Source organism: Desmodus rotundus, chromosome 7 (assembly GCF_022682495.2).
Source record: "Desmodus rotundus isolate HL8 chromosome 7, HLdesRot8A.1, whole genome shotgun sequence".
In the NCBI taxonomy this organism is placed as follows: Eukaryota; Metazoa; Chordata; class Mammalia; order Chiroptera; family Phyllostomidae; genus Desmodus; species Desmodus rotundus.
Window position 1 is genome coordinate 32,026,068 of NC_071393.1, and position 26,991 is coordinate 32,053,058.

The following is a 26,991-nucleotide window of genomic DNA, read 5'->3' on the forward strand; positions in this document are numbered from 1 at the left end:
GATGTTTTCTCATTGGGCCACTCAGCAATCGGAAACTATGTCTGTTTTTTGTTCTTTAGCACTCTGGACTTTGCTACATTCTCACCAAATTTGGTGATTCTAACAAAGAGACCACAAAGAAAGGGGAGTGCTACTTTTTATTAAATTAAGTGCCCCCACTATTTGTATTCTAGGTTAAAGGTGAATTTGTTTATTCTCCATTATACACAGTCTGGTACACAGTGGGCACTGCACAAAAGCTTGTTGAAATCAACAGTAAATGAATGGAAAAAAAACCCCACTATGGCGCATTTTACACGATGGAATACTACGCAGCAGAAAGAGAGAAGGAGCTCCTACCCTTTGCAAAAGCATGGATGGAACTGGAGAGCATAATGCTAAGTGAAATAAGCCAGGCGGTGAGGGACAAATACCATATGATCTCACCTTTGACTGGAATATCATCAACAGAAGAAAAAAGCAAACAAAATATAACCAGAGACATTGAAGTTAAGAACAAACTGACAGTAACCAGAGGGGAGGTGGGAGAGGCTAATGGGGGGAAAATGGGGGAGGGTTTTCAGGACACATGGACAAAACCGAAGGGGATTAGGATCAAGGGTGAGAAGTGGGGATGGCTAGGATGGGGGCAGTGTTGGGGGGAAAATGGAGACAACTATACTTGAACCATTAAAAATGTGAAAAAAAAAAAGAAATGAACAGGTTCTCTCTGGTCAGAATTCTTCTTGAAAATCCTTTCCTATCTGTTTGTTAAAAGTAAAAGCTGCCAGATCTGAGATTCTGATTGTTCATCCCTAATTTAAACCACTAAAATAAAGCTGACTTTGTCAAAAGAAATGAGTGATAGTAGCGATTTCTCCTGTTACTCTGATAAGAAGAAGGCTGTTGTATCCTGAAGTTAGAAAATGTAACAATGTACATATGCAGGAGAAAGTCCGGTTAGATATGAGATAGGACTTCCTGAAAGCAAAGATACAGGCTACTCTTAATGAAATACAAATGAGGGAGCTAATGTCAGCATACATACATGTCTATTTAGTTCAATAAACATTTATTAAGCTCTTACATTGAACCAACACTGTGCTAGAAACTAGAGTTAAAAAGATTGATAAAGTACACTGCCTCACCACAGAGAAGGCTGAGACAAATAACCAGACAATTTTAATGCCATTTTCTAAGTGATTAGAGAGTTGTTCCCACGGTATTGTGGGAGAATGGTAAAGGGGCACTGATTCATTCTGTGTAGTCAGGAAAGGCTTCCTGGAGGTGATGCTTATACTGAGTGTTACTACTGTGTGAGAGAAACCCAGATCAATAAATGCAGTCAGTGAATTCCAGGAAAGGTGGACAGCCAGGTTGGTTGACGTAGAAACTTTTTTAGATCATAGAAAATCCTGTCAGTCATTATGAGTTGAGCTATCTGGGAAATGCTGTTTTCCCATGAAAATGTCAGTTTTCTGTTCCATGTTTGACTTGCCACGTTATTGGGACAGCCTTGTGTAGATTTGGGAGTGGAAAGATGGAGGAGGGGATCTTATTTTAGTCTGGGCCCAAGGGGCATGTTTCTTTGAGCAACTTCTCCTGTCCACCTGCAGAGCTGGACCATCCTGATGCACTAGGTCTGAGATATTCCGGGGCTGCCCACCAAGCCATCTGACTGGGCCCTCAGTGAGGTGGTCTTTGTGAGACCCAGTCAGCTACGCAGAAGAAGACTGGGACTGGGGCCTGCCTGCTGGCTGGGAGAAAGTAGATTGCAAACTAGAAACTCTCACCGCAGCTACTCTGAATTCCAACAGATTGTTTGGCCAAGCCCCATTGCACAGATGAGAAAACCAAGGGTGAAGATCGTGGGCCACTTCCTAGGCCCTGGGTATGGTCTGTGTACTAATTAAGCTTCTTATTTCTCACCTCTGTGCTGTACTTAATACCTCCCCAGAGTGGAAACCTCTGAGAGGCATTTTTCCCAGAAAGAAATGCTTTGGAAAGGGCAGGCCAGTTAGTAATGGCCTGTTTCCTTCCACTGGCTACCCTGCTTATTGGGTTGGCATCATGGGAGCCGGAGTCCCAGCCTCCTCTCAGGAGGTCATTCCATCCCAGACCTGGCAGCTGGTGCCCTCCCCACCCTGGACCACCATCAGAGAAAGGAATTTGAGGGGAAACAGAGAGAGACTGCTGCTGGAGACCTGCACCCTGCAGTCCCATGTGCCCGAGGTCGCCCATGGGCTGGTGCCAGGCGCTGTGCTGCTCCTTCACCCCCTCCTGGGCCCCTCATTCATCTGCTTGCATTCAGAACTCCAGCCATCCTGAATGGGTCTTTGTGTGCACCCAGGAGCTGGCCAGGAGGAGTGCGGATCAAAAAGCTGGACAGAGATGTCTCCTCTGGATCCCAGTGCCAGTGGGGCGTGGCGCATATTACAGGAGGCAGGCCTCGGTGGTGCCGCGCATTGCTCCGTGTCTGGGAGCGCGCTGGGAGCAAGCTGGACCGGGATGACTGGGAGAATGCTCTGCACCCTGCCCAGTGGGGACATCGGAAGGGCTGCGGGGGTGGCAGTTCCTCTTTCATTCTCACTGTGCTCTCTTCCTCACTCTTTCCTTGTTACTTTGCCTCAGAAGTCCCGTGCTAATATTAATACTAAGAAGAAAAATTAAATGGTCACCCCTCTGTGCCAGGCTTTTATCTAATTAAACCATCTCAACAATCCTGTGAAATACATCACTTTCTCTATTTTGCAGGTGAGGAAACTGAGGTAGGAGACATTAGGCAATCTGAATACGGATTGGATGGGTCTGTGCCCTTGTCCCCTCCTTGTAGCCTTCAAGGTGTCCCTCACCAGACAAGAAAGACCCTAAAGCCACTTCCTGCTTTGCTACCTGAGAAATCACAGTGCTCCAGGGAGCTGGCTGGCTCAGATGGCAGACTGCCGAGGGCCTCCTGGCCTTCCCAAGTCCCACCTTGTCTACAGTGTCACACCTGTGCTTTTTTTTTGAAATTGAGAGTAACATTTTATTTCATGAAGTTGTGGGAGTTATGGATGTGTAAGGAAAAAGTTGGGGTACAACTACACATTGACAATTTTGATTACGGGCCCTACCTTTACCATGAGAAAGTACCACGGTTCTGTGAGGCAATCTCTACCTGCAGGTGAGAGCACAGGACTCCTTCCCGGGGCCAGGGGTCCCCACTCTGGCACCGACTGTGCGGTTCAGGCCAGTTACTGCTGTGAACAAGGGGGAGAGTTAACTCCAGATTCCAGCCCTGCAGCTCTCTCTGCCAGGTCGATGTGTAGGCACAAATCTTGCTTTTATTTACTTATTTATTTTAGTAGGTAGAAGTGGTGCTGATGACGGCATGTCCGTTCTCGCAGGTATGGCAGGGCTGTCCAATGTGAGAGGTGTGATCCACAGCTCTCCTATGGGGCGGAGCTCAATGGCCCTTCAGAGGGACAGAAATTTTTAACCATGGCTTTCCCAACAGCTCTGTTAGCTAAGGCAAGAGGCCAGCTGAGTATTTCTGTGCTTGCAAGGAGGCTATGAGCAATGTGTAATAAAACAAACAGCAACGTAATGAGAAATACAGGTTAGATCAAGAACTTCCCTAACTGCGCAGTGCCATGAAATAATCAGGCAAAATTATACTAAGTTGTCTTCCAGAGTTTGTTTGTATTTGTGTTTTTATTTAATTTTTTAAAAAAGTTAGCTCTTCACCTTTCTAGGCTATTATTGTTATAGCCCATACAACTTTTGGGAATAGGGGAATGGCTGTCCTAGGCCTCTGTAGAGGGAGAGTCCTCTGTGCCCCGGCGTCACTCAGGACACGAAGCCCTCTGGCATTGGAATCCTCAGAACTGTGCCTGATGCAGTGTGCCCAGCTCCCAGCACCGCCCCCCGCCCCTCCCCGTGCAGAGCCAGTGCCTCTCCTAGTCTCCACTGCAGCCTCAGAAACAGCAATGTTGTAATGATGGGTGAAGGGATTGTGTAATTTTTCTAGGCATTTTCATCCAAGTTACTTGCCACAGTCTTCATGTATCACTCTGATATCCTCATTTAAACCATTGCTATCATCATGGATTGATGTTACAGTCTAATTGTGGTGATATATAATAAATACTTAGGTCTTGAGTAATTGGAGCATAAGTGCAGCAGAGAAATACCCACCACAATCAAGATAATAGTCCATAGATGATGGAGGTCCCGAGAGGCAGGGTTTTAAACAAACAAGATCATAAACATCCATTAGCTTAGTTTTAAGTTCTAGCCCTTCTCCTCTCAATATACTGGTGGTTTTCTTGGAAGTCACTTGTTTCTTTTTTACTTTGCTTGTCTCATTTGTGAGAGTAGAACTCACTTTTCAAACAAATAATAGTTCAAGACAGCAGAATTCAGGAGCATGAGGGATCATTCAGAGTAGACAGAGGAAAAGACTTTTTGATCATGATAAGGAGGATGTATAGGAGAAAAAGCCATTTGGATAAGAGAATGGAAATTGACCTCTGGCACATGGGCTACTAAAGATTGAGCAACTTCCTGAGTCTCATTCCTTTATTCAAAGGGTAACATGTGAGTCATGGACAATTTAATCTTTGTGAATAAAGCTGTCCATTCATTTGTTGGACTTTGGTTGGTAGGCAGTGCAGAATCACTATGTTCGGACTGTGAACAGTGGACAATAGAGTATCACTGGCAGTTTTGAACAGAGAGTGATGTTACTGGAGGCATGCATCAGGAAGACTAAGCTGAAAGTCACATGAGAAATAGGCTATGATGGGTAGATATTAGTATAGGAAAACCAAGTGCGAAGATATAGCAAAAGCCCAGCAAAGAACAAAATGACAACTTCAGTAAGGATAATTGCAGCAGGAATAAAAGAAAAGGACTAATTCAAGAAATACAATGCAGAAAGAATGAACAGAGCTTGGCAACTAAGTATCTATGAAGGAGGGGCATGGGTGAGGCAGGAGTTAACTGTGACACAGTCACTATCAGATCGGGCATTTGTCCAATAGCCAGTAGGAGGAACGGAACTTTCTGCACTTTTTTTTCTAATAATTTTTAAAAGATTTTAAATTTATTTTTAGAGAGATGTGAACAGATGGAGAAAGAGAGGGAGAGAAACACTGATGTGAGAGAGAAACACTGACCAGTTGCCTCTCACACGCCCCCAACTGGGGACCTGGCCTGCAACCCAGGCCTCTGCCCTGACCAGGAATTGAATGCGTGACCTTTCATTTTGTGGGACGACACCCAACCCTCTGAGCCACACCAGTCAGGGCTCTGCGTTTTTCTTGCTGAAAAATGAGGAGGGAACAATAGTGGTCTGTTAGCTGGGTAAACTTACCCCCTTACCTACTCTTCTGGTTAGACTATGGCTTTGACATAGGGCGAGCAAAGATCAGAAACAGGATGGTAGACACAGGTGCACACTTACTTCATTGGGGGTGATGCCATTGGAAGGACTCCTGTGCCACTACTCAGCCCCCACTGTTATTGGTAGGGATATATAATAACCAGGCTGCTTTTAGTCAGTGGGGCTCTCTGTACACAGAACTGGGGCAATTTTGAGAAAGGACTGAGAGGGAAAAAAATAACAGAAAGTGCCATGGTAAAATCCTGCATGACCAACAGCACTGGGTGACTTTTCGTGTTTTAAATTACCTCCTGTCCTGACTTGTCACCATTTCCCTATTCAGAAATCAAAGGCTTTGATTACATATTCCTCAGCTTTAACAATGAAATGGGAAATGACTTGCAATAAAATTCTGTGTTCATTGTTGTCCTGCCGCCTGAAGACAGTAGGCCCTGGAAAATGCAGGGAAGGTGGCCGTCTTACTGGCCTTCAAGATTAAATAAAGATTACCAAATGGCAGCATAGGACTTGTCTCACTGGTGCCCCCCTGTGGGCCTCAAAAGGGATACCCTGGCAGCATTTTTTTTTTTTACCAGTCTGTATTTTATTTTATTTTAAATTTTATTAAATACATTGGAGTGACATTGGCTAATAAAATTATACAGGTTTCAAGTGTACAATTCTATAACACATCATCTGTACATTTTATTGTGTTCACCACCCTAAGTCTCCTCTGTCACCATATATTTGACCCCCTTTACCGTTTTCTACCTCACCCCACCCCCTTTCTCTCTGGTTACCACCCTGTTCTTGTCCATGTCAATGAGTTTTTGTTTGTTTGTCTTGTTTGATCATTGTTGCTTTCAGTTTTATATCCCACATAAGTCAAGTCATACGGTTTTAGATTTTTTCCATCTGACTTATTTCACTTATAATGATATTTTCAAAATGCATGCATATTGTCACAAAGGGCACTATATATTATGGCTGACTTTCATTTCATTGTATATATCCCAATTCTTTTTTTATCCATTGATTTGTGATGACCACTTCCATATCTTGACTATTGTAGATAATGCAGCAATGAACATATGGATACATATGTCTTTTTGATTTAGTGTTTTGAGTTTCTTTGAGTAAATGCCCAGAAGTGGAATTATTGGGTCCTTCTTTTTCTCTTGTTATATATAGCCTTTGTTTTAAGATATATTTTGTCTGGTGTAAGTATTGCTATCCCAACTTTTTGTTTTATTTTTTTCCATTTTTATGAAATATCTTTTTCCATCCCTTTACTTTCAGTCTTTGTGTCCTTTGATCTGAAGTAAGTCTCTCGTAGACAGCACAGGTAAGGGTCTTGTTTCCCATTCAGCTACCGCGTGTCTTTTGATTGGAGCATTGAATCCATTTGCATTTAAAATAATTGTGTGTAGTTACTGCCATTTAATTACCCATTTTCTTGACTTTCTTCTTCTTCTTGAAGAAGACCCTTAAACAGTTCTTGTAATACTGCTTTGGTGGTGAGAAACTCCTTTGGCTTTATCCTGTCTGTGAAACTCTCTTGGCGAGGCTTTATCCTGTCCTTCAATTTTAAATGATAGCTTTGCTGGGTAGAGTAGTCTTGGTTGTAGGGCCTTGCTTCTCATCACTGTATTTCATGCCAGTCCCTTCTAGCCTGCAAAGTTTCTGTTGAGAAATCAGTTGACATTGTTATGGGAGCTTCCTTGTAGGTAACTGTTTTTTTGCTTGTTTATTTGTTTTTGTTTTGTCTTCCTACCTTCAAGATTCTCTCTTTGTCTTCAACCTTTGCCATTTTAATTATCATTTGTCTTGGTGTGGGCTCTGTGGGTTTGTTTTGTTTGGGGCTCTTTGCACTTCCTTAATTTGTGTGTTTTTCCTTCACCAGGTGAGGGAAGATTTCTATCATTATTTCTTCAAATAGATTCTCAATCCCTTGCTTTCTCTCTTCTTCTCTGGTATCCCCATGATGCAGATATTGTTGTCCCAGAGGTCCCTTACACTATCTTTTTTTTCCTGCATTAACTTGATGTTTTCTGATTCTCTATCTTAAAAATCACTGATCTGATCTTCTGCTTCATCTAATCTATGGTTGATTCCTGCTAGTGTATTCTTCATTTTAATTATTGTATTCTTGATTTCTGATTGGTTCTTTTTTACGGTTTCTATGTCCTTTCTTATATTGTTGAAATTCTCACTATGTTCCTTGAGCATCCTTATAACCATTGTTTAAAACTCTGTATCATTTCATTTAGTTCTTTCTCTAAAGGTTTCTCCTGTTATTTTGGGGGGGGACCTTTTTTGTTTGTTTCCCCATTTTTAGCTACCTCTTTGTGTTTGTTTCTATGTATTAGGTATATCTGTTATATCTTCCATGCTTAGTACTGTGATCTTATGTAGTGAGTGTCCTATAGGGCACAGCCTCCCAGCCACCTGAGCTGAGTCCTCTAAGTGTGTTCCCTCCTGTTGTAGCTGAGCCTTGATTGCTGTCTGCATGCCTGCGAGGACTTGCCATGATTACAGTGGGGGATCAGCCACACAGGGGCTCATCCCATGAAGCAGAACTCACTTTAACAGGCTCTTGGGCATGCCAAGTCCTCCTCTTGAGTGTGTCACTTATGGATGTGGTTGGGTGGCACACCAGCATAGTCTGAAACTGGCCATTGGATGCACTGGCTCTGACGTCTCCCGGGAGGTATTGGTCAAGACCAACGGCCTTGTGTGCCCTGCCAGGGCCACTTGGTATGAGCTATAAAGTGATTTGCAGATGGCCGGTACTTATACTGGGCTTAGAGGTACCTGGGAGAGACCAAACTATGAACTAAGTGACCTGGATCACACAGAGGCTAGATGCTTTTTGTTTGGGGTTTTTGCACCTTTGAAAGCATTTAGGAAAGTCTACACCATGAGCCAAGATAGGCTGTTATATGGAAAAGCCACTGGAAGTGGATCAGGTGGGTCTGCAAAGTGGGTAGGTGGGGTGAACAGTGTTTGCCAGGTTGTTGGAGACTCAGATATGGTGCCTGCCTGTGGTCTCTATGGGGTGAGGGCTCAGAAAATGAACAGTAGTCTCTGCCAGAACTTCTGCCTGGGAGGAAACTGACCCTCCAGCCTTCTTCCTGATGCCAGACAACTCAGTTCCTCCCTGTATGCCCCTTGTGCCCTGAAGCTACTGCCCCAGTGCTGGAGCTCAGAGCAGGTGACTTTGTCATCAAGTAGGTCTTTGCACAGGCCCTGTTTGAGGAACGCCTAGGACTCCTCTGTCTCAGCCTAATTCCCTGATGGTTTTTCACAGCCAGAAGTTATGGGGAATTCTCTTCCTGGCACTGGAAGCCTGGGCTGGGAGTTCTGATGTGGGCCAGGACCCCTTGCTCCTCAGGAGGGATCTGTACATTTTGATGTGGTTATGGGAGGATGCAAGAACAGCATTTACCTACTCCTTCATCTTTACTGAAAGTCTGTCTAGAAGTCAGTGCTCCATTTCTCATGTCTTCCACCTGCCAGCTTTCCACTCATTTTTACACATGTACCCCCATTCACACTCTGTAAGTAATCCCAAATAAACCCACATACCAGCACACCTCAAAGGTCCACAGTGTTTCTTGCTTCTTTATTAGCAGTCTTAAACTTTTTATTTATCCTGCCCCTATTTTTTTACCTTCCCAACTTGCACTGCAATGCTTGCATATATGTGCAAAAGATAGCATAATGTGCAATGATTTTACCTACATGTTTTACCAGTACCATGTGTCATAAGTAGTGGTCACTCAAACTTCAGGCAATGTTTTCAAAAATTTACTATAATTCTGACTTTTTCAATCCTGATTAATTTTAGGTTCGTCTTTAAACTCTTAAGTGCATACTAAAGGAACCATTTTTGTTTTTCTTTGTTTCCATGTCTTGTTGATGCATTTCCATGTGTATATTTTTCTTCTTTCTCCATGGAAATGGTCTATGATGAAATTAGCTTTGGAGGCAGCATTCAAACAGAAACCATTTAAAATAGTCAATCAGGGAAGATATGGCAGAAATTCAGACATGAGTGGTGAGGGTGTTGATAAGATAGCTTCTAAACAACTCTTTTAAAACCTGATATTCCTTTAAACTAATCAGAGTATAGGACTTTTGCCTTTTTGTTTGTGTTTAAATCCACTTTACTAATAGTGGATTTACTGTTTGTTTGTTTGTTTGTTTGTTTGTTTGTTTGTGTTTAAATCCACTTTACTAAAGGGCATTTGTCCCTATTAAGAAGTACTTAAATATGCAAATTACCTGAGATAGTAAAATAAATAATTCTGTTTGAGGGAAAGAGAGGAAGAAGCAGCAAGCACTTTGGATTTAGGTGATCACTGAACATGTTAAACCATGACATCTCTCAATAGGAGTTAAATGCTCTGTGTGAGGATTCCATGTGTTTGTTTGGTCCATTCTCTCTGTTAAGGCCTTAGGTTATTTATAGATGCAAGTGGTCCGAGATGGAGGTGCCCCAAGGGTTGTCTGAGCGCAGCAGACCTTTGTGCTTGGGCATTCTCTTTCACCAAGGGACTGCAGGTGCTGAGCCCTTCTAGTCTTCTCCAGACAGGAAGTGCTCTTTCCAATTTGGGATTGAACAAGCAGAACATTTCTCTTCTAGCAAGTCAGAATGCATTGTCTTTGAAGTTTATCCCCATTGCTCCATTATTCTCCATTCTAAGCTTGGCAGAGCAGACCTCATCCCTCTTCTACCTGAGAACCCTTTGGATATTTGAAGACAGTAATTATTTTCCATATGGAGTTTATCTTTATTTGCCTAAACATTTCCAGTTTTCCAAATTCATTATGATATGATTTCCATTCTCTTCTTTACTTTGGTTGCTGTATTTTTGTGTGCTCCATTTCACCTGGTGTGGGCTTCAGAACAGAATGGGATGCTCTGAGCAGCCCAAAGGGGAACAAGACTGTCTTTCCCACCCCACTTGATTTTCTGTTCTTCAAACCCTGATCCAGTCAGTATCCTTTACATGCCCCAGGCCCCCTGACCCTTTCCCCTTGAGAAGTACTTCTGGACTTTTATTCCTTCCTTCATTCAGTCTTATCTCTGAAGGTCCTCAGTTTAGATCCATGCGCATGAACGTGATTTTTGTTTTGTTTTTGCAGCTTTCCATGAAAATTTGATAATTCAAAATCCTTGTTGCTGTTCTTGTTGTGAGTTTATGACAAAGTTCATTGCCTTCAGGGAAGGTTGCTTTTCTTCATATTCAGTCCAGAGCCCAGTGTAGACCTAGGAAATATTTACTGAGTTCATGATAAGTGTCTTATATTGACTTGTCTTCATTTCATCATGTTCATCATCATCGTCATCTTAGCAGCACGTAGCTCATTTTGCCTTGGGTGTTTGTTCCCAACAGTATCTATAATGTTTATGGAGAAAAAGCCCATGAAGAACCTGTGGTTTTTCATAAATGGAGTTTTATGATTTTACTGCAAGCTTAGTCTTCCCGTGTGGTTCAGTACAGAGCTGCCACCAACATCGGCGAGGTAGTGGGATATGACAGAGATCTGTGGGAACTGGCCTGGGATGTGGTCTGCTGAAATTCATACGACGTGCTCTCTACTGACCTCTAGCTGGAGTTCCCTGGGCAGGATGGCTGGAAGAGCCATGGAAGCAATGTGATGTGCGGAGAAGAGCCCTAGGCTTACTTAGATTTAGGCTTGATTTCTGTCTCTGCTTCTTACTTTATGGTAACCACCTAGAACTCAGTTTCTTTATCTATAAAATTGGAGTTAACCTAACTTAACAGCCAAGATCTCAGAATTAGCATGATGGTGAGAAGACATAATGTTTCACAAGCCATGTGGTGAACTCTGGCCTGAGCACTTCTGGCATCCTGCAAATTTTCTTATTCAGGCCCCACCACCAGTCCTGGTGAACAAAGAACATTCCAATACAACCAGTGGTTGCTTCCCCGACATTTGACATAACAGTAAATCCTCCCCTGCAGCCGAAGTCTGGGCCTCTCTGTGTCACACCCAGCATGCTGTCCTCATGGCCAGGGAGCCAATCAATACTCCTTAATGGGACAGCTCGTTGCCCTGCACTGGGGAAGGTCAGCGAGCATCATTTCCTCTGCTCTCCAGAGACAGAGCATGGTCAGGACACATGGGCAGGAGGAAGTCAGAAACCTGAATCCTCATCTCCAGGGTTTTTTTTTTTTTTTTTTTTTTTTTAGTACACTAGATTCTTTACTTGGTTACATGAGCCTCTGATTCTGTTTGCTGAAAGAGTAATGTATTTGATTTCCTATCTGCCTGTCAGAGTCAGTAAGAATGAATAAGATTATATTTCTCTGCAGAAAGATACTATTTGGATATACAGTCTGTTTCCATCAAGGTGGGGAGCAGTAAGTTTCCAGAGTTCCAACAGTCTGTGTGCTCACCCTGGCGAGACTCCAGAAGACTGGACACTCACGCTTTACTCAGACGGTGGAGACTACGCCCGTCTCCCCAGCCCAGCCTGGTGTGAATGTCCGACTTTATGATACATTTGTGCCGGTGACGGAATTGGGCACGGGGCAGAGGCAAATGGTTGCCATCAGCACGTCCCACACAGAGCGTGAGCTGTGCACATTCATGATTCATGCCATACTTACCTGGACTCGGAGACCTCCAGGCACCGAGACTCGGTCTCCCCAAAGCTTTTCCCTGAGTAATTACAGAGGCCTCAACACTGCAGCACACACAGGGGCTGTTATTCATGGCTGGAGTCGGACTCCACACCCGCCAGGACCCACCCTAGGCGGTGTGTGCCCTTTTTCCAGTCACCCTCTTCCTAAGGAGGCCCCGACTGCCTTGCCATGCCCCCCATCTGCCACAAGGGGGCGCTCCCGAAGGGCGGTGGATGTGCAGCGCTGAAGTTTTCTCCTGGCGTCTGGTTTTCAGGCACCACTCTGAGATTTCTTTGTTGCAATGGTGGGGTCTGAGATACTACTTCAGGAGACTGTGGCGAGAGCCACAGCTGATGCTATCTTTTATTGTTTGTCATTATTAATAGCGTTATAAACTAAGGAGGAAAGTGACAAAGAGCTTGAGGACTTGCATGGCTCCCAGACCCTGGATGCAGACTGGCGTCATTGAACACACAGAACCAAGAAGTCTGAGGGTAGCCGGGAGGCGCCTGCGGCCCCAAGCACCAGGTAAGTGCCTGGAGAGGGCGGCGGGGGCGCTTGGTGGAGAGGCGCTGAGTCTCTGACGGTGGGGCTTACGCATGGAGCAGACATGGGTTTGGGGGGTGGGAGGGGGTGGTCAGGAGAGACTAAGACTGGAAGCCAGTGCAGAGGAGTTAGGAGATTGGAGGCTAGAGGGAGGAGCCGCAAAGGAGCGCCAAAAAAAAAAAAAGAAAAAAGAAAAATGCTTGTAGGTTGTAATGCAAAGACGGACCGTGGAGCTGGAGAGGGATGTTTGTGAACTGAATCAGAGACTTAAACTAGTTTGAAGTTGGTGCCAACTCGGCTGCCCCAGCAACTTCCCAGGACATCAGAGGCCAGAGTTGGAGAGTGAATGCTCAGCTGCACAAATGAGCAGGTGTGCCTGAAAGTCAGCCTTATCCTTCTGGTCGAGTGTCATGTAGCCACACCAACTCTGCACTTCTGACCTAAACCAGAAGGAATTTTGGTCTGATGGTGTTTTCAGGCCCTCTGCTCCAAGCTCATGTTTCAGACGTCCGTCCCCCTTCTTTCCTTCTGTCTCCCACAGTTGCTTTTGGTTACGGACTAGGAATCAGAAGTTAATTTGCCACTTTGTGAGATTAGTTTAAGCGAGGAAACATTGGATCTCCTTTTTTTTTGGTCTACAAAAGGGAGAGAATAGTATATTACTAATAAACCTTATAGGATTTTTCTGAGGATTAAAGAGTATGATAATATGAATAAATGCTCTTAATAGATTATAATTGCTAAAGAAATAATAGATGGCATTAATAATAATTAATTAGTTAATATGCCCTTACTCCTCTCATCAGGGTGTCTTTCCATTGAGCTTTTCAGGGACCTGTGAGTGTGTGTATAGGAATTTAAATTCATAAACCCCAATTTCCACAGCACTTTCTGGAGGAAACTTCTTGGCAGAAAAGTAGGAAACTTGTTGTTCTGTCCCCTTTAGCTATCTTCAAGTGCTCTTTTTTCCCGGCATTGGCTACACTTTTCTGTTTCTCAAACATGTAGACAGTGATGGATGGTGTCTGCTTGGCTGCTTGGGAGAGTGACCTATCTATGTCCTGGGCACTGCTGCCTGAGGACATGTCACCTTGTGTTTCAGGCGCAGGAGCAGGTGAAAGGGCTCGGGAGAAGCAGATGAGAGACAGGGCTGATTGTCCCATCACCATATTTCTTGCCTGGGATATTCTTTCCAGACCACTTGATACTTATTCATTGCAATGTCTCAAATGGGAAATTGGGTTCATACTCTCTGGGTTGGGCTGGTTCGGTCGACCTAGGAAGGCTGAAGTTGGCTTTGATACCCTGTGGACACATTCACCTTTTCCTTGGGTTCCAGAGGCAGTGAAGACCTGGGCAGACCCCTTGGCTTCGCTGAGCCTTCTTTTCCCTATCTGTCAAGTGAAGTTGATCCTAGCCTTCCTTCCTGCACCCAAATGTAGGTGGATGGGAGGTGCACATGAGATCACACTTGAACGCACCAAAAGTTTGTAACTCTTCAGTGTTATATAATTATCAGGCATCATCATCATCGTTATTCTGCTGCATGCTTCTTAGTGACTTACCTATATTTCAGAACCTTAATTATTTTAAAAGCTGTGTCTCCTCAGATGTTAATGTAGCCTCCTACTTCTTTTCTTCTCCACCAATCAACTGAAAATTGAATATTTGTAGAGATGCTAAGTTTATGACCTACACCTACTTATCTTGAAAGTTGTCTAAATCGCATGATGAGATGCACAAATTTATGTACATAGACTGTATTTTTCTGAAACCACCAACCACACGTATATATATCCCTTCTCCTGTCATGCAGGTACTTACTCCCCTTTTAATACAAAATATATACAAATATATATTAGACCAAAAACAAGCTACTACTCAAAGAGCATACCCACTTAACAGATTTAATGCGGGGGAAGGGCAAGCACAGCAGCTATCTTAGAGTACAGAGGTGACCACAGCACACTGTTCATGGGGTTAAAAAATGAGCCAACCTCTCCCTGTTCCTAGGAATGAATATCAATATCTCGCCTCCTCCAGACGACTCTCAGCAGCTTGGGATATTTTTAAATGAGTTCTTTAAAATACATTTGCAAAGTCAATTATTTTGAATCTCATCTGAAGCAATTAAAAAACATCATGACATTTAAGGTGATATTTTTCCAAGTAAAATAATTATAAATAATACTAATTATGAACAAATCACTCGGTTACTCTCACTCTGGCTCAACCTTTAGGTTAATAAACTGATCCATTAAAATTCATGTTGCTCAAAGGGCCAATTTGTTAAAAAATGCAGCGACATTTCACCACAAGTATGATTGATATTTTCCTTAACAATAATCAGAGCTGTTTTTGGCAGAACAGAGTATAGCTGAGTAGTAGGTATAGAAAACTAGTGTTTTTTTATGCCTTTCTTGGTGATGCTTCTCAGTTGGGTACAAAATGATGATGATGAAGAAAACTAAAGATATGAAACTAAAACTTTGAATTTGAAAAGTACCTTCTAGAGATTTCTGAAAACATCTGGACAATTGCTAACAAAAACTGACAATATCAGTCTTCACCCTGGGAAGTATTTTAGATATGTCCCTCTGTGTGCTTCGTGTGTTTCATTTTCTGCAAAGACGTAGAGCAGAGATTTGCATATACAGCCCATAGACGAAATCTAGTCAGCCACTTGTTTCTGCAAATAAAGTTTTATTGAAATAAAGTACATGTTCCAATGGCTGCTTTCTTAGTACAAAGGCAAAATTGAGTAATTACAATAGGGAATATATGGCCAGCAAAGCTTAAAATATTTATTAGTTGGCTGTTTTCACAAAAAGTTCGCTAACTCCAGGTGGAGGGTATCAAAAGCCAGTTATTTTGAATGTATAACACCAACCAATATTTAAAGAGAACTTTACAGATTATAAAATATGACCACATTATTTTGTAACAGGTATGATTATCCTCACTCACTGAACCTGGAAGAGATTGGAAACTCTTCCAGGGTCATGCAGCCATTGAGTGGTGCAGGCAGGACCCATGCTGCCCTGCCTGCAGCCTGTGGAGAAGCAGGAGAGCAGGTGGCCCTCAGCTGCAGCAACGGCTGCCTGTCTCCCTTAGACGCCCCAATGTAACCGTTGTCAAAGACAGCAGAGTAAGCGAGACTCTTGAAATTCTGTTCTTTCTTTATCTGACCTTGGCCTGAGTGATTTTAACCTCAGTCTACTTCTACGTCACTGTGCTCATAACCACACAAGTACTAATAAACAGAAAGGAGACCAAAAGTGCTTTGCACTCAGACCTAAGCTTTACTGCCTCAGCTCTCACTGTCCGCACTGAAGGACCGTGTTCACGCAAGGACCAAATTGGCACTGTGGCATGGACAGTGTGAAGTAACCAGTAACAAAAAAGCCCTTGTTTTTGGAATATATCTTTTTTAAAAGTTTATTTTCTGAAACAGCAAATCCCATCTTCATTATGTATTTCTCTCACTTTGTTATCAAAATTATATTTTTTCCCAAGCTCATTCAATCTACTTGCAAGGTGAGCTGCAAGGCGCTGGATATCCGGAGGAAGGAAGCCTGCAATGAAGACCTTGTCTTTGCGATCCTTAGATGTAAAACAAATTGTTAGCAGAAACAAAATATTTTCTTTTGTTCTTGTTTTATTTGCAAATGTATTTTTACTTACAGTTGATGTTCAATACTTATTAGTTTCAAGTGTACAACATAGTGATTAGACATTCATATACCATAAAAAATGATCACCTTGATAAATCTAGTATCCATCCAACACAATATGTAGCTATTACCATATTACCAACTACATTCCCTATGCTGCACTTTACATCCTTGTGACTATTATTATAACTAACAATTATAGTTCTTAATCTCTTCACTTTTTTACCCATTCCTCTACCCCCCTTCCATTTACCAACCATGAATTTGTTCTCCTTATCTATGAGTTTGTTTTTGTTTTGTCTGTTCATTTATTTTATTTTCAATATTCCAAATATAAATGAATTCATGGTATTTCTCTTTCTCTGACAGACTTATTTCACTTACCATACCTTCTAGATCTATCCCTGTTGTTGCAAATGGTAAGATTTCTTCTTTATAAAGACTATATTCTTTATATTCTACTGTACAGTAATATTCTACTGCATATATGTACTGCTCTTTTTCCGATCATCTATCCTTGAACACTTAGGTTGCTTCCATCTTTGGCTATCATAAATAATGCTGCAATGAACACAGGGATGCATGTATCTTTTTGAATTAGTGTATTAGATTTCTTTAGGTAAATATTCAGAGTAGCATTGCTGGATCATGTGTTAGTTCTATATTTATTTTTTTCAGAAAACTCCATACTGTTTTCCATAGTGGCTGCACCAATTTACAATCCCACCAATGGTGCACAAGGGTTCTCTTTTCTCCACATCCTTGCAAATACCTGTTGTTTCTGGGTTTATTGATGGTAGCCATTCTGTCAGGTGTAAAGTGATACCTCATTGTGGTTTTAATTTGCATTCCCTGATGATTAGTGATGTTGGGCATATTTTCATATGTTATTAGCAAATATTTTCTCCCATTCAGTAGGTTGTCATTTTGTTAATGGTTTCCTTCTCTGTGAAGTTTAATGTAGTCCCACTTGTTTATTTATTTCTTTTGTTTTCCTTGCTCAGGGAAACTTATACAAAAAAAATATTGCTAAGAGTGGTGCTAAAGAGATTACTGCCTATGTTTTCCTATAGCAGTTTTATGGTTTTGGGTCTTACATTTAACTTGTTAATCCATTTTTAAATTTTTTATACAATGTAAAAAAGTGGTCTAGTGTCATTTTTATGCATGAGTCTGTTCACTTTTCCCAACATTAGCTATTGAAGATGCTGTCTTTCCCTCATTGTATAAAGTTGCCTCTTGTAATAGATTAAGTGACCATGTATGTGTGGATGTTATTTGTGGGCCTTCTGTCCTCTTCCATTGATCTGTGTGTCTGTTTTTATCCTAGGATCATGCTGGTTTTGATTACTACAGCCTCGTAGCATAGTTTAGTATCAGGCAGGGTGGCAATAACTCCAACTTTGTTCTTTGTTCTTATTTTTTCTTAATTTGCTAGGGCTATATGAAGTGTTTTGTGGTTTCACATAAATTTCAAAAATTATATAATCTAGTTCTGAGAAACATCATTGGTATTTTGATAGGAATTACATTAAATTTTTAGACTGCTGTGGGTAGTATGAATGTTTTAATGATGTTAATTATTCCTATCCATGAGCATGGTATATGCTTTCACTTCTTTGTATCTTCTTCAATTTCTTTCTTCAGTGTCTCACAAATTTCTGAGTATAAGTCCTAGTTCATTAAATTTATTCCTGTTTAATTTAATAAATTAAATTTATTCTTCTTGATGCAATGATAAAATGTATTCTTTTCTTATTTCTCATTCAGATAGTTCATTATTGGTGTATAAAATGCATCCAATTTCTGAATCTTAAATTTGTATTCTGCCACATTACTGAATTTATTTATTAGTTCCAATAGTGTTTGATGGATTCTTTAGGATTCTCATATATAATATCATGTCATCTGTGAATAATGACAGTTCTATTTATTTCTTTCCAATCTAGATGCTTTTTATTTCTCCTTCTTGTCTGATTGTTGTGGCTAAGACTTCTAGTACAATACTGAATAAAAGTTGTGAAATGAACATCTTTGTCTTATTCTGAATCTTTAAGAAAAAGCTTTTAGCTTTTCAAACTTTTATGCTAAGGTTTGTCATATATGGTCCTCATATTATGTTGAAGTATGTTCCCTCTATCCCCATTGTGCAGCAAATTTTTAATAATTAATGGATGTTGGATTTTGTCAAAAGCTTTTTCTGCATCTATTTATTTTTTAAATATTTTATTTATTTATTTATTTTTAGAGAGAGGGGAAAGGAGGGAGAAAAAGAGGGAGAGAAACATCAATGTGTGGTTGCCTCTTGAGCAGCCCCTACTGGGGACCTGGCCCACAACCCAGGTATGTGTCCTGACTGGGAATCGAACCAGCTACCCTTTGGTTCACATGCCAGTGCTCCATCTACTGAGCCACACCAGCTAGCAGTGTGCATCTGTTTATATCATTATATAATTTATATCCTTCATTATGTCTATGTGGGGTATCATGTTAATTGATTTGTGGATATTGAACCCACCTATACCCTAGAAATAAATTCCACTTGATCATGATGATTCTAGCCTCATAAAATAGGTTTGGGAGCCTTCCCTCCTCTTCAATTTTATTTGAATAATTTGAGATGGATGGGTTTTAATTCTTCTTTTAATGTGCGGTAAAAGTCACCAATGAAGCATCTGTCCAGGAATTTTGCATGTTGGGAGTTTCTGATTACTGATTCTATTTTATTAATAGTTATTAGTCTGTTCAAATTTTCTCTTTCTTACTGATTCAGGCTTGGAAGATTGTAAGTTTCTAGTAATTTATCCATTTCTTGTAGGTTGTCTAGTTGTTTTGTAGTATATTCTTATAATCCTTTTTATTTTTGTTGTGTCAGTTGTCACATCTTTGATTTCTGATTTTATTTATTTTGGTACTCACTGCTTTTATGTTCTGGCTGAAGTTTTGACAATTTTGTTTATCTTTTCAAAGAATCAACTCTTGGTTTCACTGATGTTTTCTACAATATTTAGGCTTTATTTCATTTATTTCCTCTGTGATGTTTATTATTTCCTTTTTTCTGCTGAATTTGGGCCTTTTTAATTCTTTTTTCCTAGTTACTGAAGATGTAAAGTGATATTATTTCAGAATTTTCTTGCTTCTTGAGGTACCCCTGTTTTGCTATAAACTTCCCTTTTAGAACTGCTTTGGCTGAGTCCCATAAGCTTGGGTCATTGTGTTTTCATTTTCATTTGTCTCAAATAATCTTTTAGTTTGTTCCTTGATATCATTGTTCACCTGTTCATTGTTTAGTAGCATGCTATTTAGCCTCCATACATTTGCGTGTTTTTCAGTTTTCTTCTTGTAATTAATTTCTAGCTTTATACTATTGATATCAGAGACGATGCTTGACATCATTTCAATCTTCTTAATTTATTGAGACATTTTGTGGCATAACATATGGTCTATCCTGGAAAATGTCCCATGTGTACTAGAAAAGAATGTATATTTTGAAGCTTATAGGTGAAATCCTCCAAAAATATTAATTAATTAAGTCCTTGTGGTCCAAAGTATAATTTAATATCACTATGTCTATTGATTTTTCTGCCTCTATAACATTTTCATCGAGGATTCCTGAAAGATGGAGGCATAGGTAGAAACCCTTCTCTTGCCCACACAACCAAAAGGATGATAACAACCAATCTAAAATCAATAAACAACCAGAAGCACCAGAAAATCAAACCGCATGGAATTCCAACAACCAAGGAATTAAAGAAAAATTCAACCAGAACAACCAGACCAGTAAGAATCTGCAGCGATGCTGTGTGGGCAGGGCTGGCTCAGAAAAACCGTAGTGAGCAGGGAGACTGGGTGGGTGGGCAGGGCTGGCTAAAGGCCAAACTGAGACTCTGAGCTGGCTGTGGACTACAGCAGGGGTTGCCACCGTGGGAGAAACTCCCAGTCTCACATAAGAGTTTGCTGAGAAGTGGGGCTAGAGCCCAGCAAGCAAGCTGCATTGCTCCCTCTCTGGCCCCTCCCCCACAGACAGCGCCACAGAGTTGTTGCTCTGGCAGGGTGAATACCTAAGGCCCCACCCCCTTACAACTTATCAGGTGTGCCAATACAAAGAAATAGGGCCCAAATGAAAGAACAGAGCAAAACCTCAGAAAGAGAACTAGGTGATGAGGAGATAGCCACCCTATCTGATGGCGAATGTAAAGCCCTGGCAATCAAAATGCTCACCAATCTGATTGAGCTTGGTTGAAAAATGAAAAACAAATGAAAGATACCAAAAATGAAATAAAGCAAAATATTCAGGGAACCAACAGTGACAGAAAGGAAACCAGGACTCAAATCAACCATCTGGGACAAAAGGAAAAAATACACATCCAGCCCGAACAGAATGAAGAAACAAGAATTCAAAAAAGTGAAGAGAGTCTTACAAACCTCTGGGACAACCTAAAACATTCCAATATCCAAATTATAGGGGTGCCAGAAGGAGAAGAACAACAGCAAGAAATTGAAAATTATTTGAACAAATAATAAGGAAAACTTCTCCAATCTGGCAAATGAAATAGACTTTCAGGAAGTCCAGGAAGCCCAGAGGGTCCCAAAGAAGTTCGACCCAAAGAGGAACACACCAAGGTACATCATCATTAAGTTACTAAAGATTAAAGATAAGGAGAAAATCCTAAAAGAAGTAAGGGGAAAGGAGAGAGTTACCTACAAAGGGGTGCCCATTAGGCTATCAGCTAATTTCTCAAAAGAAACGTTGCAGGCAAGAAGGTGCTGGAAAGTATTTGAAGTCATGAAAGGCAAGGACTTACATCCAAGATGACTCTGTCCAGCAAAGCCTTCATTTAGAATGGAAGGGCAGATAAAGTGCATCCCAGATAAGGTCAAGTTAAAGGAGTTCATCATCACCAAGCCTTTATTATATGAAATGTTAAAGGGACTTATCTAAGAAAAAGAAGGTAAAAAATATGAACAATAAAATGACAACAAACTCACAACTATTAACAAATGAACCTAAAAGAAAAGACAAACAATGAAAAAAAAAAAAAAAAAAACTAAGCCAAACAACGAGAACAGAAACAGAATCAGAGAAATGGACATCACATGGAGGGATTTCAGTGGAGAGGGGGAAGGGAGGAATAGGGGGGGAAAGGTACAGGGAAGAAGAAGCAAAATTAGTAGGCATAAAATAGGGAGAGATAAAAATGTTATAGGAAACAGAGGACTCAAAGAACTTACATGTACAAGCCATGGACATGAACTAAGGAGGGGAATGTCGGACAGTTTGGGGTGGGGGACAGGGCAGAGGGGGAGATAAAGGAGGAAAAATTGGGAAAACTGTAATAGCATAATCAATACAAATACTTAAAAAAACATTTTCATTGATGTCAAAGGGTGTTAAAGTCCCCTACTCTTAATTGTCTTACTGGTCATCTCTTGCTTTATATCTGTTGACACTTGCATTAATTACTAGGTGCTCCTCATTGAGTGTGTACATATTTACAAGGGTTTTATTCTTTTGTTGGGTTGATCTCTTTATCCTTATGAAATGCCCTTCTTTGTCTCTTGGTACAGCCTTTGTCTTAAAGTCTATTTTATCTAATATAAGCATTGCTATCTCAGTTTATTTTTTTCATTTGCATTTGCATTAGATATCTTTTACCAGCCCTTTACTTTCAGTCAGTGTGTTTCTTTGGATATAAAGTGAGTCTCTTGTAAGCACCACGTGTATGGGTCTTATTGTTTTAATCCATTCAGCCACCCTATATCTTGTGATTGAAGCATTTAGACTATTTAAGAAATTATTGATTTTATGTAATTATTGGCATTTTGTTCATTATTTTCTGATTATTTTGTAGTTCTTTCTGTTTCTATCTTAATCTCTTGCTTTCTTTTTTCTTTTAAATTATATTTTATTGATTATACTGTTAGAGTTGTCCTAATTTTTTCCCTTTGCCCCCTTCCCAGCACCCTCACTCCCTCAGGCAATCCATACCTCTGTTTATATCCATGGGTCATGCATATAAGTTCTTTGGCTACTCCATTTCCTATACTGTACTTTATATCCCCTTGACTATTCTGTAACTACCAATTTGTACTTCTTAATTCCCTCACCTCTTCACCCATTCCTCCACATACTCTTCCCATCTGGAAACCATCAAAATTTTCTCCATATCCATGATTTTGTCTCTGTTCTTCTTGTTTGCTTAGTTTGCTTTTTAGATTCACTTGTTAGATATGTATTTATTGCCATTATTATTCATAGTTTTGATCTTCTTTTTTTAAAGTTAGGCATGCTTGGAATTTTCTTCTAAAGATTTATTTTTAGAGAGAGGGGAAGGGAAGGAGAAAGAGAGGGAAAGAAACATCAATGTGTGGTTGCCCCTCATGCACCCCATACTGGGAACCTGGCCTGCAACCCAGGCATGTGCCCTGATTGGGAATTGAACCCATGACCCTTTGGTTGGCAGTCCGGCACTCCATCCACTGAGCCACACCAGACAGGCTTCTTTATCTTAAAAGAAGAAGTAAATCCCTTAAACATTTCATAAAATAATGGTTTGGTGATGGTGAACTCCTTTAGATTTTTCTTGTTTGGGAAGTTCTTTATCTGCCCTTCAATTCTAAATGAATGCTTTCTGGGTAGAGTAATCTTGGCTGTAGGTTTCTGCTTTTCATGACTGAATAGTTCTTGCTAATCCCTTCTAGCCTGCAAAATTTCTTTGGAGAAATCAGCTGACAGTCTTATGGAAACTCCCCTGTAGGTAACTAACTGCTTTTCTCTTACTGTTTTTAAGATTCTCTCTTTATCTTTAATCTTTGGCATTTAAATTATGATGTGTCTTGGTGAGGGCCTCTTTGCATCTCTCTTGTTTGGGACTCTGTGCTTCCTGGACTTGCATGTCTATTTCCTTCACCCAGCCTATATTTTCTTTCCTTTCTTTTCTTCTTCTGGCACACCTATGATGCAAATTTTGGAATGCTTGAAGTTGTCCCACAGGCTACTTACACTGTCTTTGTTTTTTGGATTCTTTTTTCTTCTTATTGTTCTAATTGGTTGTGTTTTTTGTTTTGTTTCTTTTTTTTTTTAACTTTCTTATGTTCGTAGTCATTGATTTGATTCTCGGCTTCATCCACTCTATTGTTGTTCCCCTGTAAATTGTTCTTTATTTCAGTTAGTATATCCTTCATTTCTGACTGGATCTTTTTTATGCCGTTGAGGTCCTCTGTAAGTTCCTTGAGCATCCTTATAATCAGTTGTTTGAACTCTGCATCTGATAGATTTGCTTATCTCCATTTCGTTTAGCTCTTTTTCTAGAGTTATGATCTGGTTTTTCATTTGGGCCATGTTTCTTTGTCTCCTCATTTTGGCAGCCTCCCTGTGTTTGTTTCCATGTATTAGGTAGCTAATATGACTCCCTGTCCTGGTAGCATAGACTAATGTAGCAGGTGTCCTGTAGGGTCCAGTGGCATAGGCTCCCCTATCACCCAAGCTGGGTACTTGAGCCTCACCCTCCATGTGGGATGAGTACACCCTCCTCTTGTAGTTGAGCCTCAGTTGCTGTTGGCAGGTCAGTGGGAGAGATTTAGCAGGCCAGTCTGCTGCAAGGACTGTCTGTGACCACTGACCACTAACCTCCTCTCTCTGTGGAGGATCAGCTGTGCAGGGACAGGATGGTGGTGTCCCTACATGGTCTGTAGCCATCCAATGGGTGTGCAAGCTCTGGAGTTTCCTGGGTGATTCCGGCCAGCTCAGTCACCACCTGTATTCCACCTGGGGCCACCCAGCATGAGCTACAGAGCAATCTGCAGATGGCTGCTACTTGTGCTGGGCTTGGAGGTTTCCCAAGTGAAGCCACACTTGGAACCAAAACTGGCTGCTGCTAGTGCCAGGCCCAGGCCCTCTTAGCCAGAGATATGGGATCTAGGGACTTGATGCGGCTGATTGTTGCTTGTTTGGGAGGATTTAGGAAGATGTGAAACCTGAGCCAAGACCAGCTATTCATATGGAAAAGCCATTGTTAACAGCTTGAGTGTGCCATAAGTTGGGTGCATCAGAGCCTGAGAGATTCCCCAGGATGGAGCAAACTCTATGAGACAGGTTGATGGAGTCTCAGGTATGGCTCCTGCCTGCTGACTCTATGGCTCTGTGTGGGGAGGGCTCAGAAAAGGAACAATCACCTATGCCCTTCTTTTTGTCTGGTAGAAAGCTGTGCCCCCAGCTCTTGCCCTGATGCCAGACACTTCAGTTCCTCCCCATATACCCCTGGTACCTTTCACACTGCTACCCCAGTGATGGAGCTCAGAAGGAGTAAGGCTGAGTAAGTCCATGTGTGGGCCCTTTAAGAGGCACTTCTTGGAAATCCAGTGTTCCCCTCACTGACTCAAATCCCACTGTTTTTTACAGCTGGATGTTATGGGGGCTTATCTTCCTGGTGTTGGAACCCTGGGCTGGGGGTAGGAGCTGTTGTTGACCTGGGGCCCTTCACTCCTGAGATAGCCCTCCTGAATTTTTATCGACCACGCATGGGTATGGGATGAGCCTGTTCTGTTTCTCCCCATCTCTGCCTCTCCTACCAGTCTGGATGGATGTGGTTTTCTTAGCTCCGTAGTTGTCAGACTTCCATTCAGCTCAATGTCTGACAGTTATGAGCAATGGTTGTTCTGTAGTTTAGTTGTAATTTTAATGTGGTTGTGGGAGGAGGTGGCCCGTGTTTACCTATGTCTCCGTCTTGACCACTCTTGCTTTCTTTTCTTGTATATTGATGAATTTTTGTAGAGTTTACTTTGGATTCCTTACTCTTTAATTCTTATATATCTTTTATAGATTTTTATTTTGTTTTTACAATGTGCTACATGTACACTATGCAAAGGGTATAGTAGTCTACATTAATTTGATGTTCACTTAAATTTGAACAAATTCTAAAGTCACTACAATTTTTACTCACACACCCACTTTTATAGTTTTCTCATTGTTTTTTCCTTCTTTGTATGTTTGTTTATATTTCTTAATTTAATGTTTTAATTACACGTGGTCTTTCTACTTTTGTCTTTTAAATTTTCACTAGCTTTGTGGCTGGTTGATTTTCTTGCTTGTACTGTTTGCTTTTGTCAGTGAGATTTTTTTCTATATTTTCTTATTCCTATTTTTGATCTTTTGTTTTCCTGTTAAAGACATCGTTTAAACATTTCTTGTAATATTGGTTTAATAGTGATGAACTCTTTTAGCTTTTTTTATTGGGGTAACTCTTTATCTCTCATTGGATTATAAATCAGAGCTTTGCTGTGGTAGAGTGATCTTGGATGCAGGGGTTTTATTTTTTTCATCACTTTAAATATTTTGTGCCAGTCCCTTCTGGCCCACAGATTTTCTGTTGAGAAGTCAGCTGGCAGTTTTATGGGAACTCCCTTGTTAGTAACTGTCCTTCTCTTGCTGCTTTGAAGTATCTCTCTTTGTTTTTAAGGTAAGCCTTTTAATTATGCTGTGTCTTGGTATGGACCTCTTTTTGTTCATTTTGTTTGGGACTCTCTGCACGTCCTGGAATTATACATCTATTTCCTCCTTCCTCAGGTTAGGGAAGTTTTCCATCATTATTTTAAATAGATGTTCAATCCCTGTGTCTCTCTTCTTCTTCTGGTACCTCTGTGAAATAAATATTGTTATACTTGATGTTGTTCTGGGAGTCCCTTAAACTATCATTTAAATTGTTTTCCTTCTGTTCCAGCTGAGCATTTTCTGGTTCCTTGTTTCCCAGATCCCTGATTTGACCCACAACTTTGTCCAATCTGCCATTAACTCCCTCTGATATAGGCTTAATTTTGGTTATTGTAGTCTTCATTTCTGACCATTCTTTTTTAAGTTTTATGTTCCCTTTTTTATACTTTCTATGTCTTTGTTGAAGTTTTCACTGAGTTCATAATTTTTTCTCCTCAGTTCATGAGAATTCTATAACCAGTATTTTGAACTCTTCATCTGGTAGGTTGCTTCTCTCCATTTTGTTTAGTTTTCATTCTGTAATTTTGTTCTGTACTTTTATTTTGCACATGTTTCTTTCTCTCCTCATTTTGGCTGCTGTCCAGTATTTGTTTCAATGTATTAGGTAGACCTGTTATATTTCCCAGTCTTGACAGTGTGGCCTTATGTAATAGGTGTCCTGTAGGGCCCAGTGGTCCAGTCATCCTGTTCAACTCAGCCAGGAGCTCCAGGGGTGTCCCTTGTGTGGGTTTTGTGTGCCTTCCTATTTCAGTTGAGCCTAAATTGCTGGTGGCACATCATTGGGTGGGTTTGATCCTCCGACTCATTGACTATGAGGTCTGGACATGACTATAGTAAACAAGTTGGTGTGGGGGTTGACCCGACAAAGTGGAAATCACTTTAGCTGGGCTCTGGGGCCAGCTGAACCTGACCTTTGGATGTGTTGTTTATGGAGCTGGTTGTATGGCTTTCTGATATGTGTTGAAGCCAATCACTGGGTGTGTTGTTTCTGGAGGTTCTTGGGAGGGGCTTCATTGCAGGCCAAGGTCAGATGCCACTTGTGTTTGCTTGGGGCCTCTTGGAAGGGGCTACAAAGTGATTTGAGGTTGATTGCCACTTGTAGGTGCTTGGAGAGGCTATCCTGCAAACCAGGGCCTGCCAGCACTCTACCGGGCTTAAGACCCTTTTGTGGGCCCCATAATATGAACTGAGGCCAGCTGCCATTTGTGCTGGGCTTATGATTTCTTAGTTGAAGAGTGTTCCAAACCTAGACGGCCATGAGTATGTCAGACTGGGGTC

The 26,991-nt window shown here is 41.2% G+C and overlaps 1 long non-coding RNA gene across 1 annotated transcript in view; it reads left to right on the forward strand.

Moving 5' to 3' along the window:
* Positions 1 to 26,991, forward strand: part of LOC123479434 (uncharacterized) — a 377,575-nt gene that overhangs the window by 236,577 nt on the left and 114,007 nt on the right. The window contains exon 4 of the long non-coding RNA XR_006655048.3: positions 12,390 to 12,531. This is a non-coding gene — a long non-coding RNA (uncharacterized lncRNA). The remainder of the gene's footprint in view (positions 1 to 12,389; positions 12,532 to 26,991) is intronic.